The sequence below is a fragment of the Montipora foliosa genome, chromosome 13, assembly GCF_036669935.1.
Source record: "Montipora foliosa isolate CH-2021 chromosome 13, ASM3666993v2, whole genome shotgun sequence".
Lineage (NCBI taxonomy): Eukaryota > Metazoa > Cnidaria > Anthozoa > Scleractinia > Acroporidae > Montipora > Montipora foliosa.
The window spans coordinates 18,528,653-18,556,213 of record NC_090881.1 but is presented as its reverse complement, the minus strand read 5'-3'; the positions used below and the strand labels follow the sequence as shown (position 1 = coordinate 18,556,213).

At 39.2% G+C, this 27,561-nt stretch overlaps 1 long non-coding RNA gene and 1 pseudogene across 1 annotated transcript; one reads left to right on the top strand and one right to left on the bottom strand.

Annotated features, from left to right (window-relative positions):
• Positions 1 to 12,716: 12,716 nt before the first annotated feature.
• Positions 12,717 to 13,365, bottom strand: LOC137981799 (uncharacterized; annotated as a pseudogene).
• A 7,171-nt stretch (positions 13,366 to 20,536) lies between these two features.
• LOC137982842 (uncharacterized) lies at positions 20,537 to 26,808 on the top strand. Its single transcript, XR_011118837.1, has 3 exons — positions 20,537 to 20,596; positions 21,206 to 21,333; positions 23,879 to 26,808. It is a non-coding gene; the product is annotated as an uncharacterized lncRNA (long non-coding RNA).
• Positions 26,809 to 27,561: the final 753 nt, after the last annotated feature.

The following is a 27,561-nucleotide window of genomic DNA, read 5'->3' as shown; positions in this document are numbered from 1 at the left end:
GCCTAATTAGTATGGATTGAAAGCTAAACTATCCTAGATTTGTGCTATGCAAAAAACCGCATGAAAAAAGACCGATTAGAGGAGAAATAACATTTTTCGCAAAAGTATCAAAATCGGCCATTTTTGGCAAAGTAGCAAAGGGGGGACCAAAGGAAAATTTTCAAAAATGGCCGATTTTTTGGTCGAACTTCGGAAGGCTAAAAAAATAGGAAATACAAGTCGCCTGATGGCCTAATTAGTATGGATTGAAAGCTAAACTATCCTAGATTTGTGCTATGCAAAAAACCGCATGAAAAAAGACCGATTAGAGGAGAAATAACTTTTTCCGCAAAAGTATCAAAATCGGCCATTTTTGGCAAAGTAGCAAAGGGGGGACCAAAGGAAAATTTTCAAAAATGGCCGATTTTTTGGTCGAACTTCGGAAGGCTAAAAAAATAGGAAATACAAGTCGCCTGATGGCCTAATTAGTATGGATTGAAAGCTAAACTATCCTAGATTTCATTTATGCAAAAAACCGCATGAAAAAAGACCTATTAGAGGAGAAATAACATTTTTCGCAAAAGTATCAAAATCGGCCATTTTTGGCAAAGTAGCAAAGGGGGGACCAAAGGAAAATTTTCAAAAATGGCCGATTTTTTGGTCGAACTTCGGAAGGCTAAAAAAATAGAAATACAAGTCGCCTGATGGCCTAATTAGTATGGATTGAAAGCTAAACTATCCTAGATTTGTGCTATGGAAAAAACCGCATGAAAAAAGACCGATTAGAGGAGAAATAATTTTTTCGCAAAAGTATCAAAATCGGCCATTTTTGGCAAAGTAGCAAAGGGTGGACCAAAGGAAAATTTTCAAAAATGGCCGATTTCGGTTTTTTGGGCCTAGTACGGCTAGTACGTCGTTTTAAAATTAAATTTTATGTGCTTGAAAAGCATTGGGGTAATTGTTTCAGTTTGAGAAACGGAAGGTTTGCGGTTTTTTTTAGAAAGTTTTTTTATAAGTGTTGAGCTGTCCAGTCCTTTCGATGGAAAACGTAGCTGGCTGTATTTGTTTGGAAGCAAAACTTAGCGAAATGTCACTTATAGGACTTGGAATACCTTCAGAACGGTAAGAGAGATAACCTCAACTTGTGAACGCTCCGAGTTTTTTACGAACCACGTTTTGCGTACCTGTTACAGTAAGATTATCTCTCGCCCTTGGTTTCTTTCAAAGGCTTTCCTGTACCCACCAGTCCAGCTTCATGATGCCAGAGTGGGGGCTTCTGAAGAGACAACCCGCACTTATATTTCGAATTCGTAAAGTATACACACCTACCTTGGTTTTTTCAGATGGCACGTCACGACGAAACAATACTTTCCTTCCCAAACTGCCCTTGGGTGGGGAGTATGTTTTAATTTATTACAGCAACTTTTTTTTGTTTTTATCTTCGCTCTTTGTATATGACAAACGTATCCTCTAAGTTTTTACTGATGTGTCACATGAATTTTTTTTCTATCATATATTTAGTCACGTTTGCGACCTTTCGGGCAAAGTCACGCAACTCTTGTCTCTCATCATCTGAACTATCATACTTTTATAGTATCGTGCAAAATTCGTGCAAAAGAAACGTGTTTGTTCGATTGAGACGCTTGTGCGAAGTTGGGGACTCGGGTTTGTACAGAGGTGAGCAAAAACTTCCACGTAAGGTTTTTACGAGGAGAAATCAATATCGCAGTATATACCTCGAGTAAATTCTCTTAGGGTTCTTACAAGAGAAGTGTCCGAAAAATAAACATTCGCCACATTTTTTTCTTTAAAAGTAAACTTTCTAACAGTGGCGTCAAGTGGAATGCCCGCCAGTGGAGAGGAAAGCTGAGAGTTCTAGCCAGGAAAGACCATCATAACCATGCATACACCCTTTCGTTATATGTACGTTAGATTAACATCTTATTTTTGGGGCCACTAAAGGTTGTTATCTTTTTGCGATTTCAAGCGTGAGAGCGTTCTTAACATGTCCTAAAGTGTGTGGCGGTTGTACCTTCAGTAAGTTCGACTACTGATAATGACCTGTTAGACTACAGTTTTACATTTCTTTATCTTTATTATATTCAAATTGTCGCAAAACAAAACTAAAGAGAGTCTTAACTGAGTCTCAGCCTGGGTGTGTTACGTTCTTAGCATGACTCGTAGTTATTAATACAGCAGACCTTAACCACACAGGTGATACAGGTCGTTTCTTACCAATACAGAAACAACCACTCACCATTTACCAACATTGAATGCTTACATAATTAATGCATGTAATTCAACTGAGTGGCGTGAAATGTTGTCTGAAATCATACGTGCGCAAGTTCTATTTAAAATCACAAGTATGATTTCAGACCAAAATTGCACAACATGAAGTTCAATTACCACTTTATTACATCCATTTAGAAATCACACAATAATCATTTAATCACTAAATTACAGGATTTTAGTCAGTACCAATATTTAGGAACAAAAAAAAAATAGTGCAAGTTGGGAATACATTGCAACTGCTGAGAGCCAATCAGATTGCAAGGATCTTTATATCCCCTGCCATTGGTGTAATTGCACTCTCATTAAACATCCAACAGTTAGTTTCAGTGGGTTTCATTTTACCTCTGTGTATAGTTTACACTTAAAAAGATGTATTTATCATTATTAATTAATACAAAAGACTACACTTCATAATTATACTGTGATAACAAATTACATGTAAGATTGGCATACTGATGCTTGTGCTTTTATACTCAGAAAACTGGTAAAGTGGGTGTATATAATGTTTTATAGTGATAATCATTACAGTACGTGAGAGCTGCATGTGGATTGTCAAAGGAAGGGAAGGAATTTATTTCTAGGCGCTGGAGCACTAATTGGGGACACTGTAAACCAAATTAACAATAACGCAAGTCAAGTCTAATGTTGGTTTTTGAGGAGAGGGAAAACTGGAGTACCGGAGAAAAACCTGTTGGTGCAGAGTAGAAAACCAACAGCAACTCAACCCACATTATGACACGGAGTCTGGGAACCGAACCCTGAGGCGCGTTGGTGGGAGGTGAGTGCTCTCACCACTACGCCACCCCTGTACCTCCATCAGAGTTAAACAGCAAGTAAAAGCAGTTGTAAAGAAAGCCTGAAAAAATATAGGGCGGCTTGAACGTATGTCTGTGTGATTGTGCTGCACTATTTATTCTTAATCTTGGTAGAGCAGTGCTGTGCAATCTTACTGTCATGATAGGTGTCCTACACAAGCCTGGATTTCTTCAGGCTTTTGTCACAATTGCTTAAGTTGCTGGTTAATTGTGGTGATCTCTAACTCCCATGTATTCAATTTCCACACTTCAAATATATGAGCATTTCAGATATATATTCTGTATCATTCCTGCTTTTGATATTTCCTTTAAATTCAATATTTGAACTTTTAACTAAGGTTTACTTGGCAATTGCATTTTATACCTGTTGGCCAGAATGTGCATTTTTATAATGTTTACTCTTAAAGTGCTGCTGTGGTCAAAAAAATCACTTCTTTTTTTCCTTGAGATTTTGAAAGTGCATGTGATTGCTCAACACTTGACTGGCAAAAATTTAAGCTGATTCTTATCCAAAGGCTATTTACTTTCAGTGTAAGTTTGGATTTTCAGGGTCCACACAAAACTCACGTTCCAAACTGACCGATTGGACCTCAGAGGGTTGGATCTAGGGAAAAGTGACATTGTTTACTCACTAGCTTAAAATTTCAGTGTGTGAACACAACTTATTATATATGCAAAACATGAGTTTAAAAGTCTGAAAGCCTCAAACGCCTTTGCTGCATATTAACCCTTTGAACCCGGCCAGACTTATTATTTTACTCTGTCTAACGCGAGACGATTTTGCTCGTCAATTTGGACCCTCAGGAGTCAATGGGTTAATGTTTCCATTAAGGATGGTGCATACTAATTAAAGATATTTTTGCCCGATGTGTGATTATGCAGGAACTGTAAATCTTTGACAAGTTTATCCTTGAAATCCAAAAAGAAAATTGGGGGTAACCACGCATTTTTAAAGATAATTCATGAATAATATTTTGTAAAAAGCTTTAAAATTCAAACCAATGTATGGCATTCTTTTTGGAATCAAATTGAAGCCTTGGAATTATTTTTGAAAAATGCATGGTTACCGCCAATTTTCTTTTTGGGTTACCAAGAGTACTTACTAAGATCTACTTTTTACCTCCGGACAGATTTTTAAACCGCGCAAAAAGATACCCTTATTAGTAAGCATCGCCGATAGGAAATCTGAGTGTCACAAGATGCGCAAAACGTATGCGCAATAACAATAGTAGCACCGTCCTTAATTCAGCTGCATACACACACATTGCATTATTAACCTATTGCTGGTTTTCACTCACGCCTCACTGCAGACATGTTTTTTTGACGAAAACAAAGGAAGCATTTGCATAATAATAGAGTTCAATTCGCGGAGGATTTGGTCGGGGCACCAACATGGCCGCCTTTTCTTTGTTTAGGGCACACAACATGGCGGTTGACGTCATGTGAAAACAGAGAATGAGTCTTACATGTCATATATGATTCATTTCATATACCATTTCATCACTATTGAGTCTTTGATATCATTTTATCCTCAATTCTCAATCCAGCCCTCTCAAGATTTTAAAGGTAGTAATGGCAGACCATTAAACAGGAAAATTCCAGTTAAAATAAACAGGTGTCTTTTTGGAATCAAGGCTTAAAACTTGGATCAGTTACTGTTTAGTTCTGAAATCCAAAGAAAATAGAAATTGTTTTTTGGTCATAGTAGCACTTTAGACTCACATTATTTTTACCCCCTCTCTCAACAGATATGGATTTACACTTGGTTGGAAGATATCATTGCCCTGCAGAACTAATAGAGGCATATAAACTCAATCTGATTGAGCTCCCAAATTGTTTCAATGCCTTGCCATATACCATTGCTTACATTTGCATTAATTCACTGGTAAGAGTAAGGTTTGTTTCTTTTATGCATCATAGGAACTTCATTTTGCCAACTTTGAACAGTATTATTTTAACTGCAAATTGAAAGCACCTGTGTAGAAAATGATAGTATTATTTTTATGAATTTAGTAGCATGGCCACAACAATTAATGTCATCAGATATTTTAATGTACATTGTTATCAAATATCATTGCCACAAAAAAATGTCATCAGATATTTTAATGTACATTGTTATCAAATAATAATTTGCAAATAAGTAAGTAAGTAATGATGCTGGTAGCTGACTATCTTCTTCAACTGCAGCACCCAGGCCTGGGTCAGTTAACATTTTTTTATACAACTCCTGAACCTCTATTCCCACTGTATAATTAAAGTAGCAAAGCATTGATTCAAAGTTCTTTTGTGCATCATTCACCACTCCTAATGGCCACCAGAAAGTATTGAAGCGATTGGAGCCACTTCTTCCACCATGTTGCTAACACTGACGAATTACCTTAATTTGCAATCAAACAATGCTAGGGCTTGAATTTCAATGTTTACTGCCGTCATTGTGCACAATCAATCCCATCCTTGTTGCCAGTGTTAAATTACTGAGAAACCAAAGGATCGTTACAGCTACGATGGATTAAACCAGATTATCATTAATACCGTAATCAACCACACAACATGGCAACATACTCAGAACAGCCTCGTTTTAATACACATCCTTCTTCAAACAAACGCGCTAACTAACAAATAAATCACAAAGATCATATTCCTTTAATTTTCACGATAGTCGATCACCAAACAGATTTTAGCATCAGATTGTCTAGTTTTATCCTTTTTCTTACACATTCACTTAATCACTTCCTAAAAAAATTGAAGTTTGTTTTTGTACGAGAAGACGTTTATATTATTCAACAGTCGTTTTCTTTACACTGTACAGGATAGCAACACCTCCATCACTCGGGAATCTTAAGCCCTTGGTATGATATCAGCGCGTTTTGATTTGGTGGCATTGTCACTGAAGCTAAATCTGAGTGACCCCAGCTTGAACACAGACGGTCCTCTGACACCAGCCATGAAATCTCAGACAGCCACCCGGTTATGGTTCCCTGTAAACATCCTAACAGTCACAATACAGAGAGCTGCTGAACTGTATTCAGCCTGTATTCAACAAAGTTGACTACTGTAATTGTGTGCAATGACCTGATAGATTATATGGAGCATAACCTGGGGGATTGGTTGATCATCACGGCTATTTGGGCCTCGGGAAGCGCGAAAGTGGCACAAGCACCGAGTGGAGCGCACTAGACTCTCCACCCAGCTTGGGGTCACATGACTGGCATCATTTGGCCATCTATCCTTACTCGATATTTGTTTTATGAAACAGGTTATGAAGAGAGGTGTTGCTTTCCCACTACACAGCTAATTAACATCTAGCTGTGTGGTACTGTGCCTCTGACATCAAACATGGACTGTACAGCGGCAGCCAGAGGCGTCTTCATATGCTTTCAGCCTGATATCGGGAGCTGCGCCCTTTTGCAATTCAGTCCTAATACTGCAAGTAAAGGGTGATTAGCACTGCCAATGATAATATTATTATTAACTACAATTGATGTGAGTCTATTCATCTATTGATGTACACACACTTCACATGTTATCCAGGCAAACTAATTGCTGTCATTCGTGATCCTTGCAATGTGTGTTTTGTCCAATCTGTGATGATCAGATTATGGACTGTTTTGTCAAGTTTTGCTGGGTGGTTTTATCAAGAGATGCAGTTATCACCAGGCTGAAATTACTAGAAATTAAGCAACACCTCCATCACTGGGAATCTTAAGCCCTTGGTATGTTATCAGGCGTTTTGATTTGGTGGCATTGTAACTGAAGCTAAATCTGAGTGACCCCAGCTTGAACACAGACGGTCCTCTGACACCAGCCATGAAATCTCAGACAGCGACCCGGTTATGGTTCCTGTAAACATCCTAACAGTCACAATACAGAGAGCTGCTGAACTGTATTCAGCCTGTATTCAACAAAGTTGACTACTGTAATTGTGTGCAATGACCTGATAGAATGTATGGAGCATGACCTGGGATTGGTTGATCATCACGGCTATGTGGGCCTCGGGAAGCGCGAAAGTGGTACAGCACCAAGTGGAGCGCGCTAGACTCTCCACCCAGCTTGGGGTCACATGACTGGCATCATTTGGCCATCTATCCTTACTCGATATTTGTTTTATGAAACAGGTGCTATGAAGAGAGGTGTTGCTAATCTCACTGACCTTAATATCCAACTTTTACTAATTTCTTTGTGAGTCTATTCATCTATTAATGTACACACTCTTCACGTGTTATCAGGGCAAACTTTGCTGTCATTGGTGAGCTGTGCCCTTTCGCAATTCAGTCCTAATTTTGCAAGTAAAGGGTGATAAGCACTGCCAATGATTATTATTTTATTATTATTAATACAATTGATGTGGGAAAACTTTGTTGTCAGTTTTTTATGCTTGCAGTGTGTTTTGTCCAATCTGTGACATTCAGATTATGTACTGTTTCGTCAAGTTTTGCTGTGTGGTTTCATCAAGAGATACAGTTATTACCAGACTGATCATTATCAAAGTCCATGCACATTGACACTATGTCACTAGTAGTAGTCGCTTGTGAGATCACAGCAAACGGGCAATTAATGCACAAAATTTGATCCTTTGAAAACCAAACCCATCTTTCAAGAGAATTTGCAGGAACGGTGAAGTTTTTGTAAACTCTTGCCTGCCATCAATATGCCTGCATGGCTTTGACTCCCATAAAGTCAACAAGCCTTGTGTTTTCTAATCAAGAGTTTGGCTGACATCATAGTTTCGCCAGCTGTGTTACGATTTTTCTTTCCACATTGGTTTGTCCTGCTCTTGTGAGATGCGGCTCATTCAATCTCAAGATTGAAGGAGTGTTAGCTGTAGCATCTCGGAGATCATGGACGGGAATCCCACCGAGGACCTGAAAATTTTTTCAGGATTCTTACTGGCATTTTCTCAACATGTAACTTTGAAGATCATTCCTTAATTCTCACCACAATCATCATCAAACACCTTTTAGCATCAGATTGTCTAGTTTTATCCTTTTTCTCACACATTGACTTACTCACTCCCCTGAAAACATTAGAAGTTGTTTTGTACATGCATCAGGAAGATGTTTAATTGTTGAACAGAGTTTTTCTATACACTATACTGGAAATTAAGCAACACCTCCATCACTCGGGATTATCGTGAGCCCTTGGGTATGTTTTCAGGCATTTTGATTTGGTGGCATAATTGTAACTGAAGCTAAATCTGAGTGACCCCAGCTTGAACACAGACCGTCCTCTGACACCAGCCATGAAATCTCAGACAGCGACCCAGTTATGGTTCCTGTAACATCCTAACAGTCACAATAGAGAGAGCTGCTGAACTGTATTCAGCTTGTATTCAACAAAGTTGACTATTGCAATTGTGTGCAATGACCTGTAGAGATTGTATGGAGCATGACCTGGGATTGGTTGATCATCACGACTATGTGGGCCTCGGGAAGCGGGAAAGTGACACAAGCACCAAGTGGAGTGCACTAGACTCTCCACCCAGCTTGGGGTCACGTGGGTGGCATCATTTGGCCATCCCTATCCTTACTCTATATTGTTTTATGAAACAGGATATGAAGAGAGGTGTTTCTTTCCTACTCACAGCTAATTAACATCTACCTGTGGTGCTGTGCTTCGACATCAAACATGGTCCTGTCCAGCGGTACCCAGAGGCGTTTTCGCATGCTTTCAGCACAATATCGTGAGCTGCGCCCTTTTGCAATTCAGTCCTAATACTGCAAGTAAAGGGTGATTAGCACTGCCAATTATTACATAAGTCTATATTATTATTAACTACAATCAATGTGTGAGTCTATTCGTCTATTGATGTACACACACAGTTCACGTGTCATCCGGGCGAACTTTCTTAGGGTATGGTGTTTTTAGTTTTCTCAGGCCATGTCCTTAGGGACTCGTCACGCATTCATTCCAAGAATGCGCCATCCTCTTACAATTTTTCACAAAAATGCTGATATCAATAAATTATTAACAAAAAGGAAAAAAAACGACCTGTTGCTGTTTTAATCTGTAACGATCAGCATATATTACATGTTTTTACAGGGAGGTTTCAATGAGCGACGCAATTAAGACCAGGCTGATTATCAAAGTTTATGCCCACTGTATCTTACATGAGGCCGCCCTTCAAATATCACAGCAAGCTGGCAAAAAGCATCGCTTCCATTGATTTAAAAACCAAACCCTGTAAATGCACAAAAACAGAAACAACACACACATGCACTCTACCTTTTGTTGTGAAAATCTGTAATGATCAGGGCCCGGCTGTTCAAAAGCCGATTAACGCTAATCCCAGATTAAAAATTAACCTTGGAGTTATATTTCTCTAATTCTCAAATGTTGTTCAACACTGATATTCAGCAAAACTTTTGCATTAGCAGAAGTCAACCCCTGAAAGAAAGAGAAAAATAAGCAAAAGAAACTATCAACTAAAAGTTGAAAACATGAAACAAAAAAGTGTACGCTAATCCTGGATTAAGTTAATCGGCTTTCGAACAACCGGGCCCAGTATATTATGTGATTATGTGTTTTTTACAGGGAGGGAGGTTTCAATGAGCGACGCAATTAAGACCAGGCTGATTATCAAAGTTTATGCCCACTGTATCTTACATGAGGCCGCCCTTCAAATATCACAGCAAGCTGGCAAAAAGCATCATCGCTTCCATTGATTTAAAAACCCAAACCCTCTGAATGCACAAAAACAAAAAAACACACTCACTGCACTGTACCTTTTGTTGTTAAAAATCTGTAATGATCAGTATATTATGTGATTATGTGTTGTACAGGGAGGGAGGTTTCATTGAGCGCTGCAGTTAAGACCAGGCTATTTATCAAAGCACTGCTTCCATTTATTTTAAGACCATTAGAAAGCACATGTACATGTATTTGTTTACATCTCTTATTACAGTTTCATTTAAATTCATCTACACTGTACTTGCAGTAAGTTAATATGTTTGTACAGTGTTACAGGTATGGGTTCATTGGGTGATGAACACAATTTCATTATTGCTCCATGCCATCCAGCTTACTTACCTCTCAGACTTAGAAAAAGTTTTAATGCAAGGCATTCTTCAAGCTGGAAAAAAGAAGTTACGTTAAGTATGTCATTGTAATACTAGGACATGTACCGACAAATTTTGACTTTGTTTACTTACTGATACCAAGAATTTCTGAAGCTTTTAAATTTTTTAAAAAAAAAAAAAAAAAAAAAACACATATTGGCTTCACCTCTCCCCCCTGCCCAGAAATAAAATTAAACTTAATCCTTTATCCCTACCTTTGGACAACCTTTCCAGTGGCCACACTTTCCCTGATATGAGTCGTGAGCTGCACCCTTTTTGCAATTCAGTCGTAATACTGCAATTAAAGGGTGATTAGCACTGCCAATTATTATATAACCCTATATTATTATAAAACTACAATCAATGTGAGTCTCTTCGTCTATGATGTACACACAGTTCACGTATCATCCGGGCGAACTTTCAGGAACGTAAAACTCTTGCCTGCCACCAGTGTGCTTGGGTTTGATTATCATAAACTCAACAAGTCAAGTTTTTTTTATTAAGAGTTTGGCTAACATGATAGTTTCTCCCTGTGTTAGGATTTTTATTTCCACATTGGTTTTTCGTGCTCTTGCAATACGGCTCCTGCAATCTCACTATTGGAGGAGTGTTAGCTAGCTGTAGCATCTCGGAGATTATGGGTGGGAATCCAACTGGGGGCCTGAAATTTTTTTTTCAGGCTTCTTTAATTGGCAATTGCTCAACATGTACATGTAACTTACACCATCATTCCTTAATTTTGATCATAGTCATCAAACTGATTTTAGTATCAGATTGTCTAGTTTTATCCTTTTTCTTACACATTCACTTAGTCACGTCCTGAAAAAAAAAAAAAAAGTTCTTTCTGTGTCAGGAAGATCTTTAGTTATTAAAGACACAATTCCTCTACACTATACTAGAAAGCAAACACCTCCGTCACTAGGGAATCTTAAGCCCTTGGTATGTTATCAGGCGTTTTGATTTGGTGGCATTGTAACTGAAGCTAAATCTGAGTGACCCCAGCTTGAACACAGACCGTCCTCTGACACCAGCCATGAAATCTCAGACAGCGACCCAGTTATGGTTCCTGTAACATCCTAACAGTCACAATACAGAGAGCTGCTGAACTGTATTCAGCCTGTATTCAACAAAGTTGACTACTGCAATTGTGTGCAATGACCTGTTAGATTGTATGGAGCATGACCTGGGATTGGTTGATCATCACGACTATGTGGGCCTCGGGAAGCGGGAAAGTGACACAAGCACCAAGTGGAGTGCACTAGACTCTCCACCCAGCTTGGGGTCACGTGGGTGGCATCATTTGGCCATCTATCCTTACTCTATATTTTTGTTTATGAAACAGGATATGAAGAGAGGTGTTGCTTTCCTACTCACAGCTAATTAACATCTACCTGTGGTGCTGTGCTTCGACATCAAACATGGTCCTGTCCAGCGGTACCCAGAGGCGTTTTCGCATGCTTTCAGCACAATATCGTGAGCTGCGCCCTTTTGCAATTCAGTCCTAATACTGCAAGTAAAGGGTGATTAGCACTGCCAATTATTATGCCCATATTATTATTAACTACAATCGATGTGAGTCTATTCTCTATTGATGTACACACAGTTCACGTGTCATCCGGGCGAACTTTCTTAGGGTATGGTGTTTTTAGTTCTCACCCTGTCCTTGGGGACTCGTCACAGCATTCATTTCCAAGAATGCACCATCCTCCTCTTACAATTTTTCACAAATGCTTGATATCAATAAATTATTACAAAAAGGAAAAAAAACGACCTGTTGCTGTTTTAATCTGTAACGATCAGCATATTACATGTTTTACAGGGAGGTTTCAATGAGCGACGCAATTAAGACCAGGCTGATTATCAAAGTTTATGCCCACTGTATCTTACATGAGGCCGCCCTTCAAATATCACAGCAAGCTGGCAAAAAGCATCGCTTCCATTGATTTAAAAACCAAACCCTGTAAATGCACAAAAACAGAAAACAACACACATGCACTCTACCTTTTGTTGTGAAAATCTGTAATGATCATTTACCAAAAAGTTAAGTATGTTTTTAAGTATGTAATTTGTAATACTAGACATGTACAGACAAAATTGACTTGTTTTTACTACTGATAACAAGATCAATTTCTGAAGATTTTTTAATTTGTGAAAAAACAAAAAAAAAACACTATTGGCTGCACCTTTCCCCCCCCCCCCCCCCCCCTCCAATTTCCTTTCTAGAAGTTAAATTAAAATTGGTTGATCATCAATCCTGGAAAAAAAAAAGTTACTTTATGTCTGTCATTTGTAATATACTAGCCTAAGGACATGTACAGACAGATTTTGACTTTGTTTAATAATTACTGATACCAAGAATTTTCTTGGCTTCACCTCTCCCCCCTGCCCAGAAATAAAATTAAATTAAATCCCTACCTTTGGACAACCTTTCGAGTGGCACACTTTCCCTGATGTGAGTTGTGATAGTACTAGATGCTAGATAGAAATTGCAACCAGCATTGTTTGATTTTAACATTCCACACTGGCAGAACCTGTCATCGCCCTCCTTCACTCTCTTTGGGATGTATGATTCTCGTCATTGCTTGTAGGAAACACTGTAGGGGTCCATTTCCCGAAGCCAAACTAAAGTGACATACTCATGTCTGAAGACAATTCGCCACCGGAAAATTCTTCTTCAGATTGCATGTGTTCTTTATGTACATTGCCAACTTCACATGCTTGACCTCACGGCCTTGAATCGAGTTTAGCCCAAGGTGGTGTGGTGTGGTACGGCACATATATCCCAGAGTCCACACAGGTGGGTTCACGCCATTTAAAAAACAAACACAATTGCTTTAAAATAATCTTGGCACAAGGTCTTCACATCAGCTACTTGTGCTTTGCTGACCTCAACCCTTAAATAAAGGGATGCCGAAGTCCCTAAGTTTCAGTCCAACAAATGCCAGTACATGGAGTTTGAGAATTGAACTTTGTGACGGTGTTGAAATTGACAAGACCTCCTGAATTAAGGAAGGGAAGTTCCATGAAAAATTCTTTGATTCCAATCCTGTAAAGCGGTAAGAGAAAGAAATGCCCTTTTTCCTCTTCTCCCCAAACCATCGCACAAAGGAATTGTAAAGCCTGCTACACTTTGCAGTTTCTCTCACACATGTCAGGAATTTGATCAGTGGCAAAGCATCTGGCATGTGTGATAAAGTTGTGGCTGATTTAAGTTGGGAAATCATTAGTGTATTGCATAACCACTGTCAGTAGATTTGTAAACCATTGCAGCCAGGCATTATTTGTGTTTATGCAAGGGTTCTGGTTTAATCAGATTCACAAACTTACCAAGTGGTGGGATAAATTCCTGCCTTGATTCCTCCTTCGAAATCAACTTTGTGACCTCACTAGCTTCTTTGCTTTCCTGAAGGATCCCGGAGTTTTGCTTTCAATTTTTCAACCTTCTTGGCTGTTGCAATTCTCTTTTATACACTGTACTTCCATTCTTGCCATGTGCCCTTAGGCCCTGCACCAATTGACCCATCCATTGTCATTTTGTCATTCTGGTTTACATTTGCAAATGGTGAAAAGTAAAAACGCGCAGTTGTTTAGTTCGCCAGACATAGATGATGCCCACTTCATGTCACAGGGGACCAGCTTCATTCTGAATTCTGAATGTAATGGATGGTTAACCTTGTGGCCAATGCTAAATAAATGAAATGATCTGTGTAATGTTTTCATTAATGGACTGTCCTCAGGTGAATTTGACCCCACCAGTAGATGATTGTTTTACAACTTTGCGCCCTCTGTAATAGGTTTAGATGCTAACGAGGTATGCTGCAAATTGAAACCAATGATTAAAACATTATATGTTCTTGGGATAAATATTTACAGCTAGTAACTGAATCTAACATCAACATTTTAAGACTGGAGAAGACAATTAGTAATTCAGAGATCTTTGCAGTGAAGCACCAAAGAAAAAACAGAAACAAAACTTGTTTGAAATTAAGCAACTTTATCTTAAGGGTTTAAAACCACCCCACCCTTTCTGACTGTTTACAGGTGAATTGAAATTACAAGGCACAATTTCATGTAAGTAGTCTAAAAAGGTGTAGGAATAGAATTAGTGTAGATATGCTGAAAAATTTGCACAACGACAATGAATATAACTGCATGAGCTTGACTGCTTGGAGAAATAAATAGCAGTAGGTATAATGATTGCCCTGTGTACGTGCTATGTTTTCTAGAAATATAATTACCAGTGGCAGTGTCATCCCTTCCAAATGGTGCCCCATCTGCCCCAATAGCAATGTATAGCACGCCTTTCTGGGCATTGAACCAATGTAGACAAGGAACTCTTTCATCCAGAAAGAGAGACAGGTCAGCAAGCTTCAAGAGGAAGGGCTTTAGAGGTCTGTACACGACAGGAAATGCCTCAACATTAAATTTGGCAGCTTAGTGTTTCTAGATCTATGATCTCCCCAATGTCAATGTTTCGGAAAAAAAAACTTGCTAAGGATTTGTATGGCACAATCTTGGGAACTTTACATTTCTTCATGAATTCAGTTTTTTGTTGTTTTTAGATTTTCTTGCACTTTCCTTTACTACATCTGAAGTATTCGGAATACTGGTGTACTTCTTTTTGCTGATAAGGCCACCTTCGTATAAAACATGCATACTTCTCACTTTGTTTCTTAAACTGTTCTCATATTCATGGATGTTGGTTTGTACAATCTGTGGCACAATCTGTGTACAGGTTTTTGACATTCTAATGTATTCTGTCATACATTTCTTGCGGGCAGTGTAGTCCACATACCATCAAGACTGGTTTGTCAGGCTGGGCCAATATTTTTTTCAAACCACAGTAAACTGGCCTCAGTACCTCTAGAGTTTTTTTTTTTCTTCGCATAATCTGTGCCCTTGAAAGGTTTAGTTTCTCACTGACTGCAAATCAAGCTCACTTGTTCTAGCAGGTGGTCTTGACCTTTTGTTCTTCACTTCACACTCATTTGTCAATTCATCAATCTCTGTCAAAATTTGACAGTTATATTAAAATTTAAAAATTATTATTATTATTATTATTATTATTATTATCATTATTATATACTAAAATTGACAATTATATTATTTAAAAATATTATTTATTATATGTCATTAGTTAATATTTAAATATAAAGTTTTTTATTTTTATTTATTTATTTATTTATTCATTCATTTTTTTACTTTAATATTTTGTGGATGATGGAAAAAATAAAATTAACATAAATTAATATATTTAGTGAGGATATGAAAATAGAAATGAGACAAAGCGAGTGAGAGACATATTACTAAGCTTCCATGGACCTCCTTCTCTCTGACACTGCACTGTACTACATAACTGTCATAGCTAGGCTAGCTACCTTTCGTTTCCTCTGACGGATTCGCTCTTCTGTGCGATGAAGTTCAGCCTGCAATTCTTTAAGTTCCACAGATTTTTTGTCAAGTTGAGACTTTATATTTCTTTAATACGTTCATCACAATCCAATTTCTTTGCAATTCTTCATGCATTCGCTCCTTTTTGAGGCGACTGTACAGTCCCAATGGGAAGTGTCGCTTTGAATGTACCTAAAAGACAGTGAAAAGACCATTGCTTTTTTGCAGTGAAACGGGGACAAGGCGCAGAGGAAAAAGACAGATAACTCGAAGAGATGTGGACTAAAATGGTATGGTTTTTGATTTGCATATAAATTTCGAGAAACAAACCTTGGGAACTCTTGGGGACGTCAACTAAGGTGCATTCGGCTCCAATCATGCCCTAATTTTTCGCCGCTTCTGCAACAAAATATGGCTTCATGACACACCATCGGAAAGCTTGTGATCCGAAAAAACTGAAAATGCCCGCCTTCTCTATGTAGAAAAGACCCAGTCCCCCCAAAAACCCATTTTCTTGGCCTCTTTTAAACGGCTGGGCACAAAGGCAGAAAACCCATAGGTCTTTGCGCGCGTTTGTTAGCGGCCATCTCAACAATTCAAGCCCAAGTTCTTGTGAAACATTTGAGGGATGGGCTGGCCCCAACGTGTTCTTACTTGGCAGTTGCTCTACATGTAAATTTTGAAGATCATTCCTTAAGTTTCACCACAATCAAAAACAGATTTTAGCATCAGATTCTCTAGTTTTATCCTTTTTTTCTCACACATTTAATTACTGACTCCCTGAAAAAAATTAGAAGTTGTTTTGTATCAGGAAGATGTTTAATTGTTAAACAGAGTTTTTCTATACACTATACTAGAAATTAAGCAACACCTCCATCACTCGGGAATCTTGAGCCCTTGGTATATTATCAGGCATTTTGATTTGATGGCATTGTAACTGAAGGTAAAATCTGAGTGACCCCAGCTTGAACACAGACGGTCCTCTGACACCAGCCATGAAATCTCAGACAGCAACCCGTTATGGTCCTGTAAACAGCCTTACAGTCACAATACAGAGAGCTGCTGAACTGTATTCAGCCTGTATTCAACAAAAATTGACTACTGTAATTGTGTGCAATGACCTGATAGATTGTATGGAGCATGACCTGGGATTGGTTGATCATCACGGCTATGTGGGCCTCAGGAAGCGCGAAAGTGGCACAAGCACCAAGTGAGCGCACTAGACTCTCCACCCAGCTTGGGGTCACATGACTGGCATCATTTGGCCATCTATCCTTACTCGATATTTGTTTTATGAAACAGGTGCTATGAAGAGAGGTGTTGCTTTCCCACTGACCTTAATATCCAACTTTTACTACTGTCAATATTTGTGAGTCTATTCATCTATTGATGTACACACTCTTCACGTGTTATCAGGGCAACTTAAATGCTGTCATTGGGGAGCTGTGTCCTTTCGCAATTCAGTCCTAATACTGCAAGTAAAGGGTGATTAGCACTGCCAATTACTATTATTTTATTATTAACTACAATCAATGCGAGTCTGTTCACTTATTGATGTACACACACTTCACGTGTTATCCAGGCAAACTTTACTGTCATTCGTGATGCTTACGGTGTGTTTTGTCCCAATCTGTGACGATCAGATTATGTATTGTTTTGTCAAGTTTTGCTGGGTGGTTTCATCAAGAGATGCTGTTATCACACCCAGCTGATCATTATCAAAGTCCATGCACATTGACACTATGTCGCTAGTAGCAGTCACTTGTGATATCACAGCAAACTTCTGAATTAATGCACAAAATTTGTTGGTTTGAAAACCAAACCATCTTTCAAGAGAATTGCAGGAACGGTGAAGTTTGTAAAAAACTCTTGCCTGCCATCAATATGCCTGCATGGCTTTGACTCCCATAAAGTCAACAAGCCTTGTGTTTTCTAATCAAGAGTTTGGCTTACATCATAGTTTCACCCTGTGTTACGATTTTTCTTTCCACATTGGTTTGTCCTGCCCTTGTGAGATGCGGCTCATTCAATCTCAAGATTGGAGGAGTGTTAGCTGTAGCATCTCGGAGATCATGGGCGGGAATCCCACCGGGGACCTGAAATTTTTTTCAGGATTCTTACTTGGCAGTTGTTTAACATGTAACTTTGAAGATCATTCCTTAATTTTCACCACAATCATCAAACACCTTTTAGCATCAGATTGTCTAGTTTTTTCCTTTTTCTCACACATTCACCTACACTTTATGAAACAGGTGCTATGAAGAGAGGTGTTGCTTTCCCACTGACCTTAATGTCCAATTTTTACTACAATCGTTGTTAGTCTATTCATCGATTGATGTACACATTCGTGATGCTTGGAGTGTGTTTTTGTCCAATATGTGGTGATCAGGTTATGTACTGTTTTTTTCAAGCTGTGCTGGGTGGTTTCATCAAGAGGTGCAATTATCACCAAGCTGATCATTAACAAAGTTCCGGCCTGCACATTGACATTATGTCTCTAGTAGAAGTCGCTTGTAATATAATATAGGAAACTGGCAATTAATGCACAAAGTTTGTTCCTTTGAAAACCAAATCCATCCTTCAAGATTGCATTTTGCAGGAACGTGAAGTTTGTACTGTAAGACTCTTGCCTGCCACCAATGTGCTTGGCTTTCATTCCCATAAACTCAACAAGCCCTTGTGTTTTTGCCCTGCTATTGCAAGATACAGCTCCGTCAATGTCAATATTGGAGTAGTGTTAGGTAGCTGTAGCCTCTCCGAGATTATGGTTGGGAATCCAACAGGGGGCCTGATTTTTTTTTTTTTTTTCAGGCTTCTTACTTGGCAGTTGCTCAATATGTAACTTTGACGATCATTCCTTAATTTTCACCATAATCATCAAACAGATTTTAGCATCAGATTGTCTAAGTTTTATCCTTTTTCTTACTTACTCGCTTACTCGCTTCATGAAAGATTTTGGAAGTTCTTTTTCTTATCGGGAAGATGTTTGGTTGTTAAACACCTCCATCACTCGGGAATCTTAAGCCCTTGGTATGATATCAGGCGTTTTGATTTAGTGGCATTGTAACTGAAGCTAAATCTGAGTGACCCCAGCTTGAACACAGACCGTCCTCTGACACCAGCCATGAAATCTCAGACAGCGACGCGGTTATGGTTCCTGTAAACATCCTAAACAGTCACAATACAGAGAGCTGCTGAACTGAATTCAGCCTGTATTCAACAAAGTTGACTACTTTGTGTGATTGTATGGAGTATGACCTGGGATTGGTTGATGACGGGTATGTGGGCTTCGGGAAGCACGAAAGTGAGACAAGCACCAAGTGGAGTGGGCTAAACTCTCCACCCACCTTGGGATCACGTGACTGGCATCATTTTTGCCTCACTTGATATTTGTTTTATGAAACTGGTGGTATGAAGAGAGGTTTTGCTTTCACACTGACCTTAATATCCACTTTAATTTCAATCGTTGTGAGTCAGGGGTCTCTGGCATCTCCCACAACAAGCCACAGGAACATGACTCAAATTTTTTTCCTAACTTTGGCAGTTTTTTCACGCTGCTGTTTTATGTCATATAACTATAACTAAACGCTGACTGAAGGTTTCACATAATACTCCTCTCCTTAATAGAGGTAACTGTTAATTAAATTTGATTTGATAGGCATTTCTACATATCTCTCTGATAATTACAAACTAAAGGGTACACTGACTCAAAGAGTATTTTCTTTTCCATAATTAATTCTGTTACTGATGTGCACACAAGTCACTAATGTTATCGTGATGTGATTCTTTTATTTGATGAACACATGTTTCGCATGTTGTCCATACAAACGTTTTTGGCTGATAGTGATGCCTGCAGTGTGTAGTACTGCTCGGTAATGATCAGATTATGTACCGTATCGCAATTTTTGATGTGTGGTTTCAATAAGAGATCTAGTTACATGTATCACCAGGCTGATCATTATCAAAGTCCATGCGCATTTACGCTGTGTTGCTAGTAGCAGTCGCTTATAATATCACTGCAAAGTGGCAATTGATGCACAGTCAAAGTTTTGTTGCTTTTAAACCACCAAACCCATCTTTTCCAGAAAATTTGCAGGAATGGTGCAGTTTGTAAAATTCTTGCCTGCTACCAATTTGCTTGGGTTTGATTCCCATAGAGTCAAGGAGTGTGTTGTTTTTTTCAATCAAGGAGTTTGGCTGACATTCTAATTTCTGCCCGCATTTCCAGTTTATCATTTCCACATTGGTTTGTCCTGCTCTTAAGGGATACGGCTCCTTCAATGTCAATATTGGAGTTGTATGGTTCTTAACTAGTATCTGAGAGGTCATGGGTGTGAATCCCACTGAGTGGCCTAATTTTTTTTTTCAGGCTTCTCACATGGCAGTTTCTCAACATGTAACTGATCCATAAACATCTCATCAGGCATTGTAATAATTGTACGGGAGCATTGTATGGGATGAGTCCTTTTGAATCTGTTTGAGTAAAATGCTCAAATTTGTTCTTTTTAAAACCGAACCCATGTTTCAAAAAAATTGCAGGAACGGCTTAGTTTGTGAAACTCTTTCCTGCTACCAATGTGCTTTGGTTTGACTGCCATAAAGTCAAAGAGCGTGTTGTTTTTCAATCAAGGAGTTTGGCTGACGTCTTAAGTTCTGCCTGAATTATCAACTTCATTTCAACACTCGTTTGTCCTGCTCTTAAGATATGGCTGCTTCTTTAAATTCAATATTGGAGGAAGTATAGCTCTAGTATCTCTGAGGTCATGGGTGACGGTGAATCCCACTGAGTGCCCTAATTTTTTTTCCAGGGTTCTCACAGGGCAGTTGCTCAATACGTAACTTCAAAGATCATTCCTTAATTTATCCATAAATATCATACAGATATTAGCTGCAGATCTCTAGATTTTTTAAACGACTCCTTTTGTTACATGTTCCTTGACTTGACTCTGCTCGTGATTAGTTTCGTTCTTAATTTGATCCTAGGAGATTTTTAAAAACGGTCTTTTTTTATCCTACGCTGCACTGAAAGCAACATCTTCATCGCACAGGAAGCTCAAGCCAATGGTGTGTTAGTCATCAGGCATTTTAATTGTGCAGCAGGAGCATTGTAAATGAAACTAGATGTAAGAAACCCCAGCTTGAACACGGACGGTCCTCTGACACCAGTAACAGCGACCCGGTTATGGTCCGAACAGTCACGATACAGCAACCTGCTGAACTGCATTCAGCCTGTATTCAACAAAGTTGACTACTGTGCCTGTGTGAAATGACCCGTTAGTTTGAATAGCGCATTACCTGGGATTGCTTGATGATCACGGCTATGTGGGTCTTGGGAACGCGAAAGTGAAACAAGCACCAAGTGGAGTGCGTGAAACTCTCCACCCAGCTTGGGTCCTGTGACTGGCACTTTTGGCCATCCTTCCTTATTCGATTCGTCTTAGGAAACAGGCAGCACGAAGAGAGGTGTTGCTTTCCTATGGACCTTAATATCAAAGTTGTTCAAAGTATCATTTGCCCCAAATGCAGTTACAAGTATTATTACTTCTTTTCGTCTTTGGTTTGTTTTGCTCTGAAGAGATATGGCTCCTTCAAATACAATATTGGAGGAGTATAGCTCTAGTATCTCTGGGGTCATGGGTGTGAATCCCACTGAATGCGCCAATTTTTTTCCAGGTTTTCTTACAGGGCAGTTGCTCAACATGTAACTTCAAAGATCATTCTTTAATTTCATCCATCAACATCATGGAGATGTTATCTGCATATTCCGGATTCCTGCTTTTCCATACGTGTCTCTGTACTGGGTAAGTAACGGTTACCTGTAGCCCTTACTTGAGGCCCGATTTGCTTTTAAGTTCACAATATTTCAGTGTTTGTTTTTATGTTACAATACCTTGCTCAATATCAAGTTCAATTCCGTAGTCCGAAGTCCGAATTTCTCTTTCCGTGGCCCAACCATAGGGTTAAATGCGATCGTTAAATAGTTTTCCACTTTTAAAACTGTGTTAAGTGCATTGATTCCAATCAAAACCAGTAAACGGACGCTTTACGAGCAGTTCTCTGAGAAAGTCAAGCAAAGTTGGAAATCAAAATTTTTAAAATCCCTTCATTTTCTGTGTGGTTGTAGGTTTGTCTGGATGGATGAACGAAAACAGCCATATTAGGGCCAGCTGATGTATCGTTGCAATGGTAACCGCCATTGATCATGACAGCCTTTGAGCAGGAATTTTACTATAAAATAGTTAACAAATAGTGTCCACTTCTCGGATAGATGTGAGCCAATCTAATGAGATTCCACCAGACAGTAGGGCTATGCTTCTAATTACTAAAGGATGCTGTGAAAGTATTTTGACTTCTAGGAACAAGAGAAAATACTTGCTGTATTCTGTTACCTGTCGGCCATTTGAAAAAGCGCAAAAACGAGCACACCTTTTTCCCATTTTCTAGCAAGTGTGTTCTTTTCCCGGTCACCACGTTTGCAGTAGAGCTAATACAGTTATTATAATCCTTAAATATGGAAAACTAGTTTGGACACATGTGATAAATAAATATGTTGAAAATTGACCGAGTTCAGACTTAAATTGTGTAGCTCCAAAATGGTTTAGAGATAGTGTTTAAGCTCCGACAGTATTTTAAGTATCCTATCTGTAAAGTGCCGTCGATTTACGAAGCTTTAGATCCGTTTAGTTTGATAATATTCAACTGAAGGAAAAGGCTACCACTCAAGTTTTTGTAATTTGTACACAATCGCTTCCGTTTCCCCTTCGTTCGTTCCATTTTCTAGACCAAATTAGCACAGGCTCTGAACATCGGTCATCTCCCATCGAAAACAACGGCTGTGGGACGTTACAGGTGTGTTAAACAACAGATCCAGATAATGGTGCATTCAAGCCCGCATACACATCATGAATATACTCGATATTAAAACACGCGTGACATTGTGGTGCACTGAAATCCATCTATGTGGTCCAACGAGAAAATTAAATGAATCAATCACGATTATTTACTAAGAAAATACAAGCCTCTGACCATCAAAAACAAAGCCTTGGGCTAAAAGTGAACGGTTTAAAGCCTGGTGGAGAAGTCATGAAGTTTGTCACGCGGACGCGCGCGTAAGACCGGACATGGAACGACAGACTCAACCGGAAGCATGGATTTCCTACCTGAGGATGGAGGGAGAAATAAACAATAGCATATGAAATAATTAGTGTTCCTTACCGCAACAACAACAACAACAGCGCAATTGTTATTCACAAGAGAATTTGACATTTGGCACGCAAATAGGCCTTATTCACGACATGCGCCATGTTGGTTTTCAAATTGTCATGCAAATTAGCCATGTGTTATGCTGGGGGGCAAACGTTGGAAAAAAGGTAAATTGCGGAAAATCGGCTCGTCGAAATATTGAAATAACATTGCTAAAAGTCCATTTTAGTATTTAGAATTAAGTACCTTTTATAATAATTTTATATCTTTTGATTGCTTTTGACAGTTTGACTTTCTACTTCGTTATCTGCTCATTTTTCACTAAAAAAAGCATCGAAGTAACTTGTGTAATCAATCTGTTTTACTGACTTAGGTGATAAGCCTTCAATGAACATGAAACAAATCATCTGTGTGGCTAAACGCTCGTTATAACCTCTCGAACTTGTGTTGTTTGCCCCCTCAGAAGTGTGTAGCTAATTTGCATGATAATAGCAAATCCAACATGGCGGCCATCGTGAATAAGGTGTTTTGCCCGGTTCTTGCATAGTCCATCGGTTTGCAAGTGATTTGTGATATCCCTGGGTGCTTTCCATTGAGCCAAAATTTCCGGAAATTTCGGACTGAAGTCAAATGGAAAGGTCCGTTTCGGTTCGCTCTGACCGGAATATTTGGGACCACCTCTGGAGGTGGTCCTCTTTGACCGGTCGGTTCGGTCCGACCGAAACGTGCGTTCCATTTACAAAAATTCTCGTTTCTAGTCGCATTTCACTGTGATGCAACCAACATTTTGGTCGAAACTAACGTAAATGGAACGCTTCGGTCCGGTTGGAAATTGACTTTTGATGAAAAATGTTTCATTTTCCTTGGTTAGTTCCACTGGTCTCGGACCTGATGGTCAGGCATTATGGAAAGCACCCCCTGTCACATTCACTTACTTTTACAACGCTTCCCCTGCATTCCCGAACCTCCCAGGGCTTTCAAGTTTGGAAGCCAACCACTTTCCATTTTAAGCAAAACCGTAAATGGATAATCATTTTAAGATTATTATTTGGTTAAAATCTAAGTAACAGTTGAAATTTGTGCAAAATGTTCGTTTAAGTCTGAAAACGCAACTTTTTTGTGAAAACGTTTTTTTTTTGTCAGAAAATGTCGTCTCAACCGAGCTGAGCTATGATGAGCATGTTATGCAAATCAGATTTTTTAACTTTGACATTCCTACTCTACTTCCGACAGCACATTTGGAAACATAACCCTCCCCTTTGGGCAAAAAGTGATTTAGGAATAATAATCTGTACATTTTGTGCATTCATGTCTGCTATTCTATTTCAAACGATTTAATAGCAATCAAGAGAAAATGAGGGGACAGAGAGGGAGGCTCAAGGCGTTGGCCGGGATATGTTATGTCCACGAAAGTTATTTTTAGACGAGCGGAGGTCTTTGTTCTAGAGGAAGTCTGTCTTCTGAGACGTCCGCATGCAGTTTTGCCTCGCTCTCAGGTTCTTAGTGAAAAGAGAAAATGATGGCACGCGTGGAAGGCTGATGAATATATATTTTCTTTCAAACATCGGACCGAGGTTGGCGTGCATGCGGACGTCTCGGAAGACTTCCGCTCGTCTAAAAATAACTTTCGTGGACATGACATATCCCAAGGGCTGGACCGGGAGCCTCCTTCTCTGTCCCCTCATTTTCTCTTGTAGCAATATAAAGGCATTAGTTAATATTAAAGCCACAATCACAATCAATGTAGCGAAAAGACAATGTATAACTAAACTAATGTCGTTACATTTTTATCCCGACAGTGATTCATCATATCCATTTAATATTTTCTTTTCATTTTTTATTTTTAGCTCTACTACTTTTGATTTTGTATCGCCGTTGGTGGGTTCCGGTCAGCAGTCTATCCCCACTCATTTCCGTCCCGCGAAGAATTTTCTCGGCTTTTCATCGACATATTACAAATCTCCCCTCGATTTTAGCCAAATACTTTATTCGGGATGGTCATAGGATACGTTTACTTGGCACGGTGAACGTAGTACATTCATGTAACTTGCTGGATAAACTTCATTTCGGAAGAGACTGTCTCAAGCTTTTATTCTTGTCAATAGTGTTCTGTTAAGTCAACTGGATGCGGACAAATTCATCATTACCTATGGTTTTACTTTTCTTGAGGTGATGTTGGATGGAAGAGAATGTTAATTTGACTTGACTGCAAGGGAAATCCATCGATTTGGTCACGAAAAAGGGAGCGAAGATGCCACTGCTTAAGTGTTAGAAATTGCAAGGAATTACGCGATATGTTTAACGTTAATTTCTTTTTCATCGTAGTCACCAATTAAAACCTCAACAGTCATATTCAGCTTACAGACAAGATAATACTAAATACTTTGAGAGTTTGACCGCTTGCTTTAGAACATTTTGAAAGCGAAAATTTTAAGTGTAAAAATGACTTAATTTTAATTTTTTTACAATTTCCATCAAATTCGTTTATCACGTGTTGTTAAAATATGACTTTCCCCAAGTTAGTTTTCTAATATTTAAGAACCATAATAACCGCATAATCCCTGTAACAAATTCAGTTACGGAAAAAAGAATACTTTGGGAGAAAATGCGAAAAAAGATGCGCTCGTTTTTGTCATTTTCCGAAATGACCGACACCAAGAGATCATGATCTCTTGCCGACACCTAACATAGTAAAGCCAACATTCTTCCTTGTTCAAAAAAGTCAAAGCAGTTTTGAAACATCCTTTAGTAATTAAGGCATAGGTCTCCTCTCTGGTGGAATTTCATCACAACTGACTCACATGTATGCGAGAGGTAGACACACATATGTTACCCATTTTGAGGGTCAAAACATGGGCTTGTGGCTCCCAGGCAACATATCTCCACACAAAAAATGAAGGGGGGGGTTTAAGATTTCCATTTCCAACTTTGCTTGACTTTCTCAGAGACCTGCTCTTACATGTTTCTACGATGGTATTTATATTTAATACTTATTCTTAACAATACCGGGCGAATATTGGCCTGGTGAGATGTGTTAAAGAGTCGTACGATAACTAGCCTGCGAACGCAGACGTATTTCCGGCGGTCGTTTCTCTCCCCCGAAAAATAGCGTCTGCGAAACCGAGCTGTAAAACGATTTCTGTGACGTAAAATTCTTAGCCAATCAGAATTAGGCTCATAAATCTCCAGAACTAACACGCAAGGAACACGCGATAACATGGGGGTGACAGGCCTACAAAACTCCAATCCACGTGTTTACGGACGGTTTTAGCCTGCTTAGAGTTTGGCTCGAACGAGTATGTCTTTTAAGGATCTGCCCCTTTTGTACGAAACGATCGGGGGATCTTGAAATATTTGGCTAAGTAGCGGTTGTTGCTCGATTAAATGCATTTTTGCATGAGTATTTGTTTAAGATTAGGCACCGTAGGACGGTATTGCGTGAAGAAAAGACAAGATTCGCTTATGTTCTTTGAATTTCTGTAGGAGGGCTTGTTTCCTGTTCTCAATTTTGACGTCTGAGAGCCGTCTATCTATAACCAGGCTTTCTGGTTATCCTCGTTCAATAAGGCTTTCTCTAAAATGCGAGATTTCAGTTTTGAATTTCTTTTCAGAGGAGTTTGTACGGAGAAGTCTAAGTGTTTGGCCCTTGATGAAGCCTTTTTTGTTTACCCCTAAAGGGTGGCAACTTGAGATTTGTTTGCGAATCGTTCGCCTTTGAAAACGTTTGTATCATGAGTCGCGATGGTCTGAAAGCAATGCGTCAATCTCCATTTGGGCATCTTCCTCTTTGGAGGTTATTGGGACTGCTAGAGGTCCGTCTTCAGTAAAATGGCTTATGCCCGTGTTTTTTTCAGGCAAGATCACGGTTTCGATCCTTCGGGATCTCGTCAGTTGCATGCCGATAAAGGAGAGCGATAGAGACCAGTGTTCGGTATCACTCAGGCAAATGGCATGTTATTCAAGTTGTTATGCTCAAGTGGCGGATCGAAAATTCTGCATTTTAATAGGCCATTTCCGAGTTCATGTCTGCCTCCTCTTCAAAGCGAGTCTAAGTGCGAAGTTTTTGTGATGGTAATTAGTTCTACTTTACATATGAATGAAAACTAATTTTCACAACAAAACTTAGCACATAGACTCGCTTTAAAGAACAGGTAGACATGAACTCGGAAATGGCCTCTTGGTTGGTTTGTCACTCGCGAGAAGTGAGCATGTAGCATTCTATCCTTTTGTACACAGCTTGATGCTGTGTTTCTTCTCGCGGCTAAAATGTTCTCTTTACAGCAGTAGTGGATTGATAGCGTTTTTGATGGAATAGCGCTGTTGTTTTCCGTTAGATAGCCAAGTATGAGGGGTTGGCTTTCGGAACTTCAATGCGTATTCTGTGCTTTTTGTGCACGTAATAGGATGGGGCCTGCCTCAGACTTCTTAACTCGAAGAGTAATGTCATCGTCAAAGTGTCTTTTTAGTTAGTCCTCAAGCTCGTCACTTTACATACGGCTTTCTCGTATCGTAGGGGTCGATAATAGCATTTCGTGCGGCAGTTAGCCCACATAAATCGGCTCGAAGTATCGAAGAAGAGATGTCCAAACACTCTTACCAAACACATTTATCTTCTTCTTTGCAACCAAACATTTTGTCCGTCAAAGAATGCAACATTCGCCACATTCTTCCTCTCTTGACTAGTTACCAAGCCCTTATATTTCAACCGCGCGCCATTTTCAACGGAAGAGCCTGCTTGCAGGCTAGGAAAACTGTAATCCGCGTTTGCCTCTTTAATTTTTTTTTTTCAACTTATCATTTTCCAAGGCAGTAAATTCCTTAGAATC